At 41.1% G+C, this 12,402-nt stretch overlaps 1 long non-coding RNA gene across 1 annotated transcript in view; it reads right to left on the reverse strand.

Annotated features, from left to right (window-relative positions):
* Positions 1–1,112: 1,112 nt before the first annotated feature.
* LOC121675039 overlaps positions 1,113–12,402 on the reverse strand; it is a 54,179-nt gene continuing 42,889 nt past the window's right edge. The window contains exon 3 of the long non-coding RNA XR_006019944.1: positions 1,113–5,239. This is a non-coding gene — a long non-coding RNA (uncharacterized LOC121675039). The remainder of the gene's footprint in view (positions 5,240–12,402) is intronic.

Here is a 12,402-nt window from a genome sequence, read left to right on the forward strand (position 1 = left end):
TTGGATGGGGCTCTGGTGTTGGAACTACGTGACCTTTAAGGTCCCTTCCAACCCAAACCATTCTATGATTCAATGAGAAGTTTTGGTTCTGATTTCTGTAATTTCTTAGATCCCCCTTTTTCAAATCGAGATGATCAGAATTTAGCTAACAGTACTCTGGACTTCTGTAACATGTCCTGAAACTTCTGTCCCGTCAAGGAAGCCATCTTACTATAAAATTACTTTTAGACTTGAATGACTGACTCTTGAAGGTGCTCAAGTCACAGCAGTCTTCCAGGCAACAAGCTCTCATCACCTAGGGCTCTTGCTTCATGGCTACAGTTTAGTGGCCTTGGAACTGGACAGGCAGCACTTGGCACCCCACTGTACACCAAAAAGGGCCCAGTTATCAGGTATGAAGGAACTGCAGCAGTTCCCCCGAAGTCAAGCATGTGGATGCTTGCCACTCTGGATGGGTAATTTTATGTAACCAAGATAGTTACTTGGACTTTTTAAGACACATGAATCATGTGTATGTGCACATCATTCAAAGAAAACCATGTGATTCATGCAGTATTGTCAAAATATTTACAAGATGATCGCTAATGAATTTAAGCTCCCATGTGTGGGGGTTTTTTTTCTTAAGCATATTAAGATTTGGCAGGAGGTGTCAGCCTGAACCTAAAAGAAGGCTCATCTTTCCTCACAATTCCTTCTTGAATAGCAGAAGCTTCAAATATGAATTATTGACAGGTTGAGATTAATCTGTCACAAGGGCATTAAGAATTTATTGTTTATTTTTGTTAAAAAAAAGAAAGCAGCTACTTTTAGATGCCTACATTACTTTAGATGCCTAAATTAATTATTTTGTCAAAGAAGAAGAAAAAAGACAAATGCTGCATGTATGTAAAAGCAACCATGGGACTGAATTTCTTTTTCCTCACTTTATTATGGGAAGGAGGGGGTTAAACTGCCATCCACTAAAAACAGCGATTTTATGCTGAGGTCTCCAAGTCAGAGAATTTACGTTTTGTAAGAACACCCTGAGGGGCTTTCAGTTACTTGGCTTAAAAGGTAGATAGATACATTTACAGCAGCACATGCAGAGCTCCATGTGCTAGCATGGGCACAGATTTGCTTTCTGGAACATGTGTGTTCGGGGTGACTCAGTTCTGGGCAGGTAATGCACCAGGACACTTTTATGTGTTGGCTGGGAATACAGATCAGTAAAGAATGCAACTGTAATTACCAGTAACGAGGGTATAAATTTCTGATCCCTGCTTTGTTGGCTGAAGTTTGCTAGTGTTTCTAAGCATTTACATTTTACAATTGCCTTATTTATAGCCTGGAATTTGGTGCGCTAGCTTTTCGTGCATGTGAAATGCTTTTTCTTGCATATGGTAGGAAACTGCCGCCTTCACAAGCTAGCCGTTCATAAAAACATTACAACCAATTTAGTTTAAAATATTTTAATGATTTAATAATAGATTATTGGAGATTTTTAGTTGGAACACATGAATTCTATAGATCTTTTTTTTCTTATTTCAAAAAAATAAAAACCCTGTATCATTGTGCTCAAATTCATACAATTACTACGAAGAAATAGTTTGTAAATAAGAAGCAGCATCTCCCATATCATTCCCCCAAATAAGGCTATACCCGCAATGTGGAGTTACAATGGGAAATGTGGCATAGTAGTTTACCTGTAGCTTCAACCACACAATATGCAAGACTGCAGTTTTCCCTTCTGTTCCAAAGCCATTCAAGCAACTTACCTATGCACATCATTCCATCCACTCCTTCATGTGAATCAAATGAACTGGGTTTAGGGCCAGGCTGCCATTCACAGCACAACACTTGGAAAAGTGCCTTTTTTTGATGGGTGAGCTTTCCAAGACTAGACACTTGGAAGGTCTGCATGTTGCTGGGCTTGGACAACTGGACACAGAACAAAGACAAGTATTGTAATAGTGAACTAATACCTGAATATTATATGTCTCCCCTGCACCTGGAAAAGTATGTGGGACTTATGGTCCTTATTCTCTGTTTTTTCCAGCACCCATCATACTTGCATCACAGTCTGGGGCTAGGCTGCCCAATCACTCAACAATAATACATTCCAAATCTGTGCCCTTCTGCAGTTAGAGCAGTGCCTGTCTTCAATAATATAACATTTTAAGCATGGTTCAAGTTGACTGAAGTCAATGATTTAGGGGGTCACCTTGCCTCACCAGCCAAGTCCTAAATCAAATGATCAAATTAATATGAACATTTGGTGTGGACTTGGCTTTCCCCCACAATGAATCAGGTCCTTTGTAGAGTCCTGTTTTCTGAGCTGGAAGAGAAAATTTCCAGGCCTTATTTCAATTTTAGCTCTTGATTTCAGTAGTATTGCACCAGATTTATAAGCATATCAGGGAGAACAGAGTTTTCCTCTTCATGTTTTTCTTTAAAAACAACTTGAATGAAAATGTCTGAAGGTGAATCTTTGATTCTGTGTTTAAGTGGTTTATGATGAAGATGTCAGTGATACATGATTCTCTTGGAAATACTTCCTGTGGGATAAGCTGTGGTTGGTCATGAACGAAGCAAGAAGAAGAAAAAGATGAGATCACAGGTCCTGTATGAGCTGTCCATGGACCAGTCTCTTACAACAGCAGGGTCCAAGATGAGCCTGCTTGCCACTTCCCACCTGCTTCAAACAATAAATAGCATGAAATGAGGTGAGGAGAAAGCAGACTACAGTCCTGCTTCCCTCCACTTTGATACATAAAAGAGTGAGAATGCAAGAGGGTGCTCTTGACCTGAAAATATGGTTGAAAGCACAACTGTGCATTGTTCCTGTTAACACTACTTTCATTAGCATACTACACAACTCAGACATAGCAGCAGCCAGAACCTAGTGCTGACTTCAACCCTCTCCTGTCTTTAAAGTGAACCTAACTTTTGGCTTTTTGTACAAATATCAAAACAGCAGCTACTCTTATAGAAGAGCCTGCACCATATTCAGAGTGTGGAGAAGATCAAGTGAGCACAAATGAAGATGCTCCTTGGTAGGCAGGATTTCCCCTTCTGCTCACCCAAACACATAAAACCTTCCCCTGACCACTCGTAAGGTCTGCATATATCAACCATGCATGACTGGGTCTAGCATCTACTGAACTACAGCCTGTTTTATGGTGGTTTTACCTGATGGACAATGTACTGGAAAAGCAATCAGGAATATAACAATTTTATTTCATGGACAGGAGGGAAAGCCCGGTTTCAGAGCAGACTTTCACTTCAGCATTGAGTGAAAATGTTTCAAAATGTGAAAAAGTTAAGAGGGACATTTGGACCCATATCTACCACAGGAGTAATAAGAAGGTGACCAACTTGCTTGCTTACAAGTGGAAAAGGTGAGTTTAAATTCATGTCCTGCTATATCCCTACAGGAGCTCTGGCCTCTATGGTGGATACGGGGAATCTAACCCCTGACTTACAGAGTAAGTCTGGACTGGAGAATGGTGAACCATTCACACCCCAGAATACCTGTGACAAGGCTCGCAGAAATTGGAGAGGCAGGTAGATAGGCAGACATGCAGTACAATTCACCTCTGCACCCAGGCTGGACATATATGGGGTCACCAGTGCCCCAGCTGGTCACTATTTTCCCAGGAGTCATTTCCCAGAGTTGCCACACTATTTTCCAAGGAGTCATTTTCTCTTTTCTTCTCTTTTTCCCCAAAAATTCCAGCCTAGCCCTGAGAAAGAAGTTTTCCCTAAGAAATTTTCATTGAAACAAACACACTTCCATGAAATATTTTGTACTTTTGTAAAATGCAGTATTTTGACAGCAGAATGTTTTGGGGTTTTGGGTTTTTTTTCCATACAAGGTTTCAAAAAAACAAGGGTTTTTTCCAAACAATTGTCATGACAAGGCTCTAATGGATGCTCGATGTGGTTTTGACAATCTATATAATAGAGAGAAACATCAGCTCAAAACCAACATCAAATATTTAGGCCTGATTCTGGAAGAGCCCACTTCTCATACTGACACTGTGACTGCCAGTCTCAGTACAACACCTATGATCATTACTCTGCCTTTCTTACCATGTAATAACAGAGTTTTTGTCAAAACACACCACCCCTCTGTGCCAGCACACTACTTTTACAAGTAAAAACCTCATTCTCAAAATATTTAACCCAAGGTTCAATGTAAAATTAATATAAAGAACAGAGAGCTAATGCTCCTGAGCACATGGACTACTCAAAGATAACACATCCTATTGATAATAGATTTCCATGGTACCAGCAGCGCTGTTACCCCAAAACTTAAGCCACAAGTCTGAGGACGTTTAGAAGGGATGACCTTTCATGCAGTAAAGAACTTTTCAATGTAATAGTGGAGACAGAAATCCTTTGCTTTCCTCAAATCTCAAGACAGCAGCTTTTCATCCTGTGTTCAATCAGGCTCAGCAGAAATATTTAAAAGGAGAGAAGAAAGGCTTTGTTTTCACATGGCCCTAAAGCTGCTTCTCCCTCCTCCTTCTCCTCCTACCCTGTACTTCTGACAGACTTTTAGGCTCCATAACATCAAGCAAACTTCATTAGACTTGGAGTCACCACGATTTTATAGATAGATTCTACATATAGAAAAACCTACCATGTCCAGCTTTGTACATTTATGTGGATGTAACCTTCTTGAAAAGTCAGATTATTGTTTTAAGCTTTATTTCCATATGGCTCACACCAGCAGAAGTGTGATCGGAGTGTAATTTGCAATGTTCTGAGCAGTTTTTTTAAGGGGCAGAAACAGCCATATATAGGCTTTCCCTGGATTTCAGGTTGACTTTTGATTAGCTTTTTGTGCAGGTATTCCAGGTGTTGCCATTCGTTAGACACTCTGATTCTTGCTTTCTAATTAGATAGGCCACAATTACTATCACCTTCCATTTCACTTTTGACATGACATGATCTATTTGTAGATGTATTTCGGGTACTCCAGGCACTAGAACTCCAGCTAGGTATGATGCGACATAAATTGCGTGTTGCAAATTATATGTTCAGGTCTCAGGAGCACAGCTTCACTCGTCTGTCTCCCAGGGGGGCTGGCAAATGTAACAGTGACAATCACTTACCTGCTCAGGGAGAAAAGGGTATGGAGGCAGAGCTGGCCCTCTTCTGCAACAAAAGAGGGGTGCAAAGATGCCGCCCCTGATTTGATGCACTGGCTGCTGCTGGAGAACAACACAGGGAACTCCTTGAGAAGGCCCTTCAGCTGGAAATATAAAAAGGAAAAGCTGACTCTTCCAACCTCAGTGTTGAGCTGAGTAGTAGAAGACATCCATGACCCTTACGAGTCTTTCTGGCTGTGGTGATGGCAGGTACATGGGCAGGCAGTGGTGTGGATCCCTCTTCTACCTAGGATTCCAGTGTAAATCAGCTACATGGAGATTTCCAATGTCATTTCTACACAAACATTCAAAGTGCTTCTTTTCTCGGTAATCCTGACCAAACACAATACACTCAGACCTCAGGGAATTTTTCTTGCTATTTTGGCCTCTAGATACTATCAGCTCTGAAGGCAAAACACTGCTATTGCTTACACAGGCCCCTGCCCACCTTCATGAAACCAAACTACCAATGAAGTTGTATGTCTTCCCATGTGGGAAAAAACCAGCAAGCACTATGCTAAAGCACAGCCATGTACTGCTTGAACTTTAACATAAATACCAATACTGAGTACCCTGTGGGCACTGAAAAATACCTACACTGGTTGGCAGAAAGACTTTTGATGATCACATATCAAATCAGAGAAAAACACAGACAGCAAAAGAAAAACAACTGAAATGAGAATTTCTGTATTTCTTTTTCAGAATAAGTTGGAAGCAGGTCATGTCCTGAGATAGACCAACATATTTAAATCTCTAATGCTGTCTAGTGGTATTTCCACTACAGAACATGACAAAGAACACCAGAGTTTTTTTCCTCAAGTGATATCACATTTTACACTATTTATGCTTTTGCTGACTGAAAAAGTTTAACTTGGAAAACAACAGTGTACTGAAGTGCAACACCTTATTTGTATTTTGAAATAAAGTAGGAACAATTTTGAATTTAAATTAATAAAGACTTGGCTAGAACTGAGCATGTCTTATGCACAAAGAATCTGAGAAATATTTCTGGTTTTCCCTCCCTTCCTTTTTCATCTCTAGAGACCTCTAATGTTTCCAAAAGACAATCTGGCCCATCTTGAAGATTGAAGCCTGGGATAAACTAGGTTGTAGCAGAGCGCTGTGGACTATACCTACACTGGAGATGTACCAAAATCAATATGTTGTGCACAGTTTGACTGGGAAGGAGGTGTGAAGCATAGCATACAAGAAGCAAAACATGTGAAAGACCGTGGCAGTGATAGTGGGAGAGTTTAATTATCTAGACCTCAGAATAGATTAAGGGGAGGAAGCAAAGCTTGATCTGGTAGAGGATTGCTTTCTAATTTAATGTGTACATAAACCGACAAGGAAGAGAAGAATGCCAGATGTGGTATTAAGCAACAGAGAATATGATTTAGGACATTAAGGTACAAAACCAAAAAAAAGGGTAGAAGGTGCAGTGACTGCTAAGCTAAAAGACCTTCTGTGGCAGCATTCTCTACTCCAGCTACAAGGTGTACATACCCTCCAAAACAGAGGGCAGAGGTACAAGCTGCTGTAGCTACACATCCTCGCCAGAGCAATAGTTGGTCCTACAAAAAAACCCCTCACCCCACTACACAGCTCTGCTCCAGTGCAAGGTGCTGGTACAAGCAGTGTGCCTTCTGCAGCCCATCGGCAAACCTGCCATCTCTCAAGCAGGCTATAGAGACCTCATAGATAAACTATGGTCACTTTACATCACCTCTGCCCTCTCTTGATCTGCTTAATAATCTGCAAAAGCAGGCGAGCAATGCCTGCAGGCTTGGGGGCCGCCCGATTGTGTTTTAGCTGCCTCTCGAATGTGCTTTCCGGGTCACAGAGCTGTCAGGAGTCGCCTCAGTTGCACACCAGAAACATCCCTCCCAAGGCAACTCCCTCCATGCCCTCCCTACATACGGGGAACCTCACAGCAGGTCTCTGATGTGTAACATCTTCATGTGTGAAAGGAAAAAGTTTATCAGGAGGGGACTTGAGCTTATAATGACAGTGGGATGGAACACAACACAGTAAATCAAACATAGCCATGTAACCAAACACAAAGATGTTCTGAGGTGCCACAAAAAAATCCCTAGTGTAGACACACAGCAGTTATAACATTCTAGGAAGAAAATGGGATTTACTTCAGAACCAGGTCAGATATTTTTCTTCATGAGCAAATATAAGCTTTCTTCCAAAAGGTGTTCTGGCAAGTTTCATGTTTCTATGTGATTGCCCTACAAAACATTGTTTAGAGCTCTTAACACGAGGCAGCATCACCACTATGCCGTACTAAAAAGCCTCGGGTAATTTATGAGCTATTTCACATACAAGGCCAGGTTCCGGTCTTGTGCCACACACTGTAAAAGCAGAGCCACTTCCACCTCAATATATCCAGATCCAGAGAAGTTTGCCACCAGGCCCCAACCATGGTTTCAGTTTCCTCTGTTGTACTGTTATTATATTACTTAGCAGGTCTGCCAATGACATTGCATTCAAAATGGAGCAATTATAAACACTGGCAGGAAACGCTGGAGTACCAAATGCTTTTTTAAAAAATGGCAAGGATGTGAAGAAACTCAATGAAGATCTTTCATCTGATATATGAAAAGCAGATGACCAGGGATGGAATCAGTGAGGCCATGAAAGGGAATGAGTGAGAAGTCAGTAACAGATGAGACTGATGCTGCACTGAGCCTGAATTAATATCCTTTGCCTGAGTATTTACAGAAGAAGTTGAAGGTCACATCCCGGAAACAGGGATCCATTTTCATGAGGGGAAAAAATGAAATGTTAAAAGGCTTTATGATCCAATCTGGACAGGTAGTTAGTTAATTAGAACTATTAAAAGTTGACAGGACCTGAGACTTAGATTAACTGCATCTCTGAATTTGGAAGGAAATAGCAAGGGAAATTGGCAAACCTTTAGTAATACTGCTTGATAGCTTCCTGAGGATGGTGTATCTGGAGATGCCTAGAAAGTAACTACTCCAACTTTACCTTTTAAAAATAATAGTATCTAAAACCAAACCAAAAAACAAAAACAACAAAAAATATTTTTTTTCCTTTTTTAAGTCAAGGAAGGATTTAGGAGTTCATTCACCAGTAATCCTAGCTGCAGCCACAGAACGGATATTGGAAGCATTAATATGGGATGGGGTTATGCAACATGTAGAAACAGCCAGACCGTGGATGGAGAGGCAGATGGATTCATGTCATGTCTGTCAAATGTGCTTTAAGTTCTCTCAATACATTTCTCAACAGAGAGTAAAAAGTGAAGTGACGGGCATAATTTATCCCGATGGAAGAGATTCATTTGGTGCTGCACCTGACATAGAGAGATTGTTCTGGAGAATGAGTAAAGCACAGCACAGAAAAAGCACAATAGCAAATGCCTTCAAAATTATCTGTGGGACAAGAAGCAAGGTGTCAGCAAAACAGCACAGTTCAGGGTGACTAGAGGGACAGGAACAAGGCAGTACTCCCAAATTTAAGCACCCTAGCCATTTTTATTCAAGTTTTATATAAATGGCCCTCAGGGGATATAATTTTTAAAGTGGAATTTTTTGCTGATAGCACGTAAGTGTAAAATGGTGCACAGAGCAAGCAAATTTAAAATGATTTGAATAAATTAGGCTTATGGACAGATAAAGGGCACATCCAGTTCAGTGCAGCAGAGTAAGACATAATGACTGCAAGGCACCAAATATAATCATAGGCAGGAAAAAGGAAGGAGAAGAGGGAATACTGTCCAGGGGAAAGGATATAAGGTAATTACTGATCAAACAATAAATGAATGCTTAGAATAACTGGAGAAAAAAACCAAAGACAGGCAAATTCTTCATGCTTAAAAAGACAAACAAATTCTTCATACTACACACTGAGTTGTCTCTTCAGTAAAGCTGAATTGAGACATCTTTTCCAGCACTCTAAAAATGCTGAGATAAAAATTCAAGAGTTTGAAAGTAAAGAACTGCATTGTCTCAATAAAGACACAACATGATAGGACTTATAAAATACATTGTCCCCTTCCCCCAGCAAACAAACACGCAAAATTACTTTCTTGCATTTTGAATGTTAATTTGGGGTCTATTTCTGTAAAACAAGAAAAAAACCAAGCATAAATAAATTGAAAGGTAGTTATTACTGGTGAAAACAGCCTTTTTACTGCAAAGGTTATGACATTAACCCAGGGAAAAATTCATGAATATTCACAATCACCATTTGTCATTAAGAATCATAAAATTAAATGTTGAGTAGGGCTTTAGAAAACTCCTCCAGCCTACTAAATTCCCTCTTCACTACTTGCTATTATGCTAGCATATATCACAACTTTTTTTTTTTTTTGCATGCATGCATTTTAGCACATTCCTGCAAGTTTTCCTTATCCATCCAGGAAAAGAGAATGAAGATAGGAATCACAAAGACCAGTAGAAATCTGCTAAAAAATGAACAACTAAAAATTCAGCCAAGGACTTCTTCAGGTGTTTGTAACCAAAGAAAGTAATTCCCTCAAAGAAACACAAATATTAAAAGAGGACAAAATTGCTGGGTTAGCTCTTAAATATCTCAGAAACTATTTAGTTTTCACATTTGCACCTGTCAGATTTGCTACAGACACCAGATGCTACCTAATGTGTGTGCAAACACAATGGAGAGCCTTTTGCAAGGAAATAAAAGGGCTGGAAACCTGACTGGGGGGACAAAACTAGGAGGCAGAGGTTTCTCAACCAGGAGCAGCCACTAGCAGGTGGAAGGACTGAATAAAAAAGATGAAAATAGGTTAGGTGCTTCAAATACAAACTCAATAAGCAAATAGCTTGCCAATATTCTGCCAAGCAAAGAAATGGCACAGGCATGGAGCACAAAACTGGGGGTCTGCTTACGGAGCAAGAGAAATTCTGTGGAAGGCGGCTCTAATGCCTGAGAGAAGTGATGAGAAGCCACAGCAATAAATGAAGAGCCTTGGTTAAAGCAGAACCCATCTGCATTCAGAGAGAAAAGTGGTCTCCCACATGGAGCAAGAAGTCCATGTGTGGGTACCTGCACAGAGACACACAATAGCTCCTGAAATGTTTATGAAAGCTCCACTGTTTATCTACATATCCATCCACCCTCATACCATGAAAAGCTAAGTGCCAGTGGAGGCCCGGCTGTCAATCAAGGAGAATAGCTGTCCCCAGTGTTAAAACATCCCAGGCCATTTGCATGTTTACTGTGCTCAGTGATTAACACACTGAGAGGGTGACAGCCAGGATGATCCGCAGAAGGAAAACAGCTACACTGTTCAGAGTACTGGCAGAGAGATGGGGAAGGGTACCCAGGCATTCAGACCAAGGACAGGAAATAGGGAGTGTATTCCTATCTGTCCCTATGTTTTAGAAATAAGGGAAAGCACAAAGCAGTGAGTTTAAATCCTGCAAGCCTCAGCTGTGTCATATGAGCTGAGATTGGTTGTCTGGTCTCAGCCCCTCCAGGGGCCACAGCAGCCCAGGTTTGTTCACCAGGGGCAGGGGTAGCTCCCTGCTATGGCACCCTGGAGAGCAGCAGGAGTTTTTTGTGTCATTGGCTGCAGGCTGCTTTCTAACCCTAGCCAATAAAGGCCATGCTGATGATACAACATCTGTCCCCAGCTGCTGTACAGGCTCAGCTCTGCTGGGTATTTTTGCACTGTTAGCTGCATGTTACCTAGTCCCACCACCACCACCCCCTGCTCCAACCTCAGAACACCCGAGCTATCTTTGGGAGGCACACTTCCAAAATACCTGAACAACCCTCTTTCCCCAGAGAGAGTGAGCAGTGCAATTGGATGTCAATTTCTCACCCTACTTCCACATATTGTTGATGATAGAGCTCACCTTCAGTAGCTTGCACTCCTGTTGCATTCACATCTTCCCCCTGGCCTATTAATATATACAGCCACTTGTGCTCATTGGCATGGTGACTGTGCTTATGTCAGTCATGCTTCTTTGTATTCTCCCTGCCTAGCCACTTGCTGTTGTGCAAAGGATGTGGGCATCAGGCTTAACACCTGCTAGAAATCTCTCAGCTCTCTGTGCCTTTCCACCCTTCCCAAGCACTGTCCTAACATCAAGTATTTTGCATTCTTTTTCCAATCTGATCCTCATTTTTATTACTTTCCCCACTGTTATTTTCCAGCTATCCAGCTTCCCTGGTATTTCTTCCTTTGTTACATTTGCTGTATCACTGCATTCGAATTGCAGCCATTCAGAGCCACATTGATGGACAAAAAATTAAAAAATGCCTAAAAAATCCCAGCTCTCCTTCCTTTCCCCCTACCTCCCCTCACTTCCCAGAAAAAAAGCCCTGCTAAAACCCTGCAAGAGCAAAAAGTGAAAGACAAGCAAACTGAAATTGTTGTCTGGCCTGACTCATCAACATGATGAATTCTGAAAGCACTTCACACAGTGGTAACCAGGGGTCCTTGCTGCTCCCATAGGGGCAATAATACCCTGTCCCCTCCAAGGTACTTTCTTGATCCCTCTTGCTGGGACCAGCATGTATGCAATGGTACAAATACGACCAAATCCTGTTCCAAAACCCGATCCAGCTTAAAACCAAACTTGACACCTATTTCCAGCCATATCCAGTTCTTACTGTGGTATAGGTCTAACTATAACTATAACTATATTCTCAGTCATAGATAACCAGAATTCAGTATTTCAGTAAAAGAATTCTGGCAAAACTCTGACAAAACTTAAATGCCCTGCAGAGACATCCTAGATTTTGGCAGTGTTTAAGCTGGTAAGGTTTCTGGGGTTCAGGGCAGAAACCCTGTGCTACTTAGAGGAAGATTCCAATTGAAAACATAGCCCTTGCTGTGTAAAGCAGATGTTTTGGGATGAAATAACATCAGTCAAACACTTGAAAAATGGGCTAACAACAGTAGGAAATTAGAATACATTTTAAACCCATACCACTTGCTTTGTCCCTTGAATTCTGTGTTCCTTTTTTGCCTGTGTTCATTAAGATCCTAAATGGCACAGTGCTACTGGTATGAGTTTACACTGTATATATCATTATGATATTTAGTACTATTAATGTTTAAACATCTTATTAACTCCCAAATAGAATTTACCTTCCCTCCACAGGACTCCCTTCTCACAACAAAAACTAGAAGTGCCTTGGAGATATATCCATGTAAAGCTTCCCCCTACACTGCCCTTATGAATTGCCCAGAGAACAACATGGAGACCTGAACCACAACAGAGGGTTCAAAGCTTAACTTTCAGGAATTCACTTTGCG

Source organism: Corvus kubaryi, unplaced genomic scaffold (assembly GCF_017639235.1).
Source record: "Corvus kubaryi isolate FWS band 111438036 unplaced genomic scaffold, C.kubaryi_AGA036_p1.0 71, whole genome shotgun sequence".
Lineage (NCBI taxonomy): Eukaryota > Metazoa > Chordata > Aves > Passeriformes > Corvidae > Corvus > Corvus kubaryi.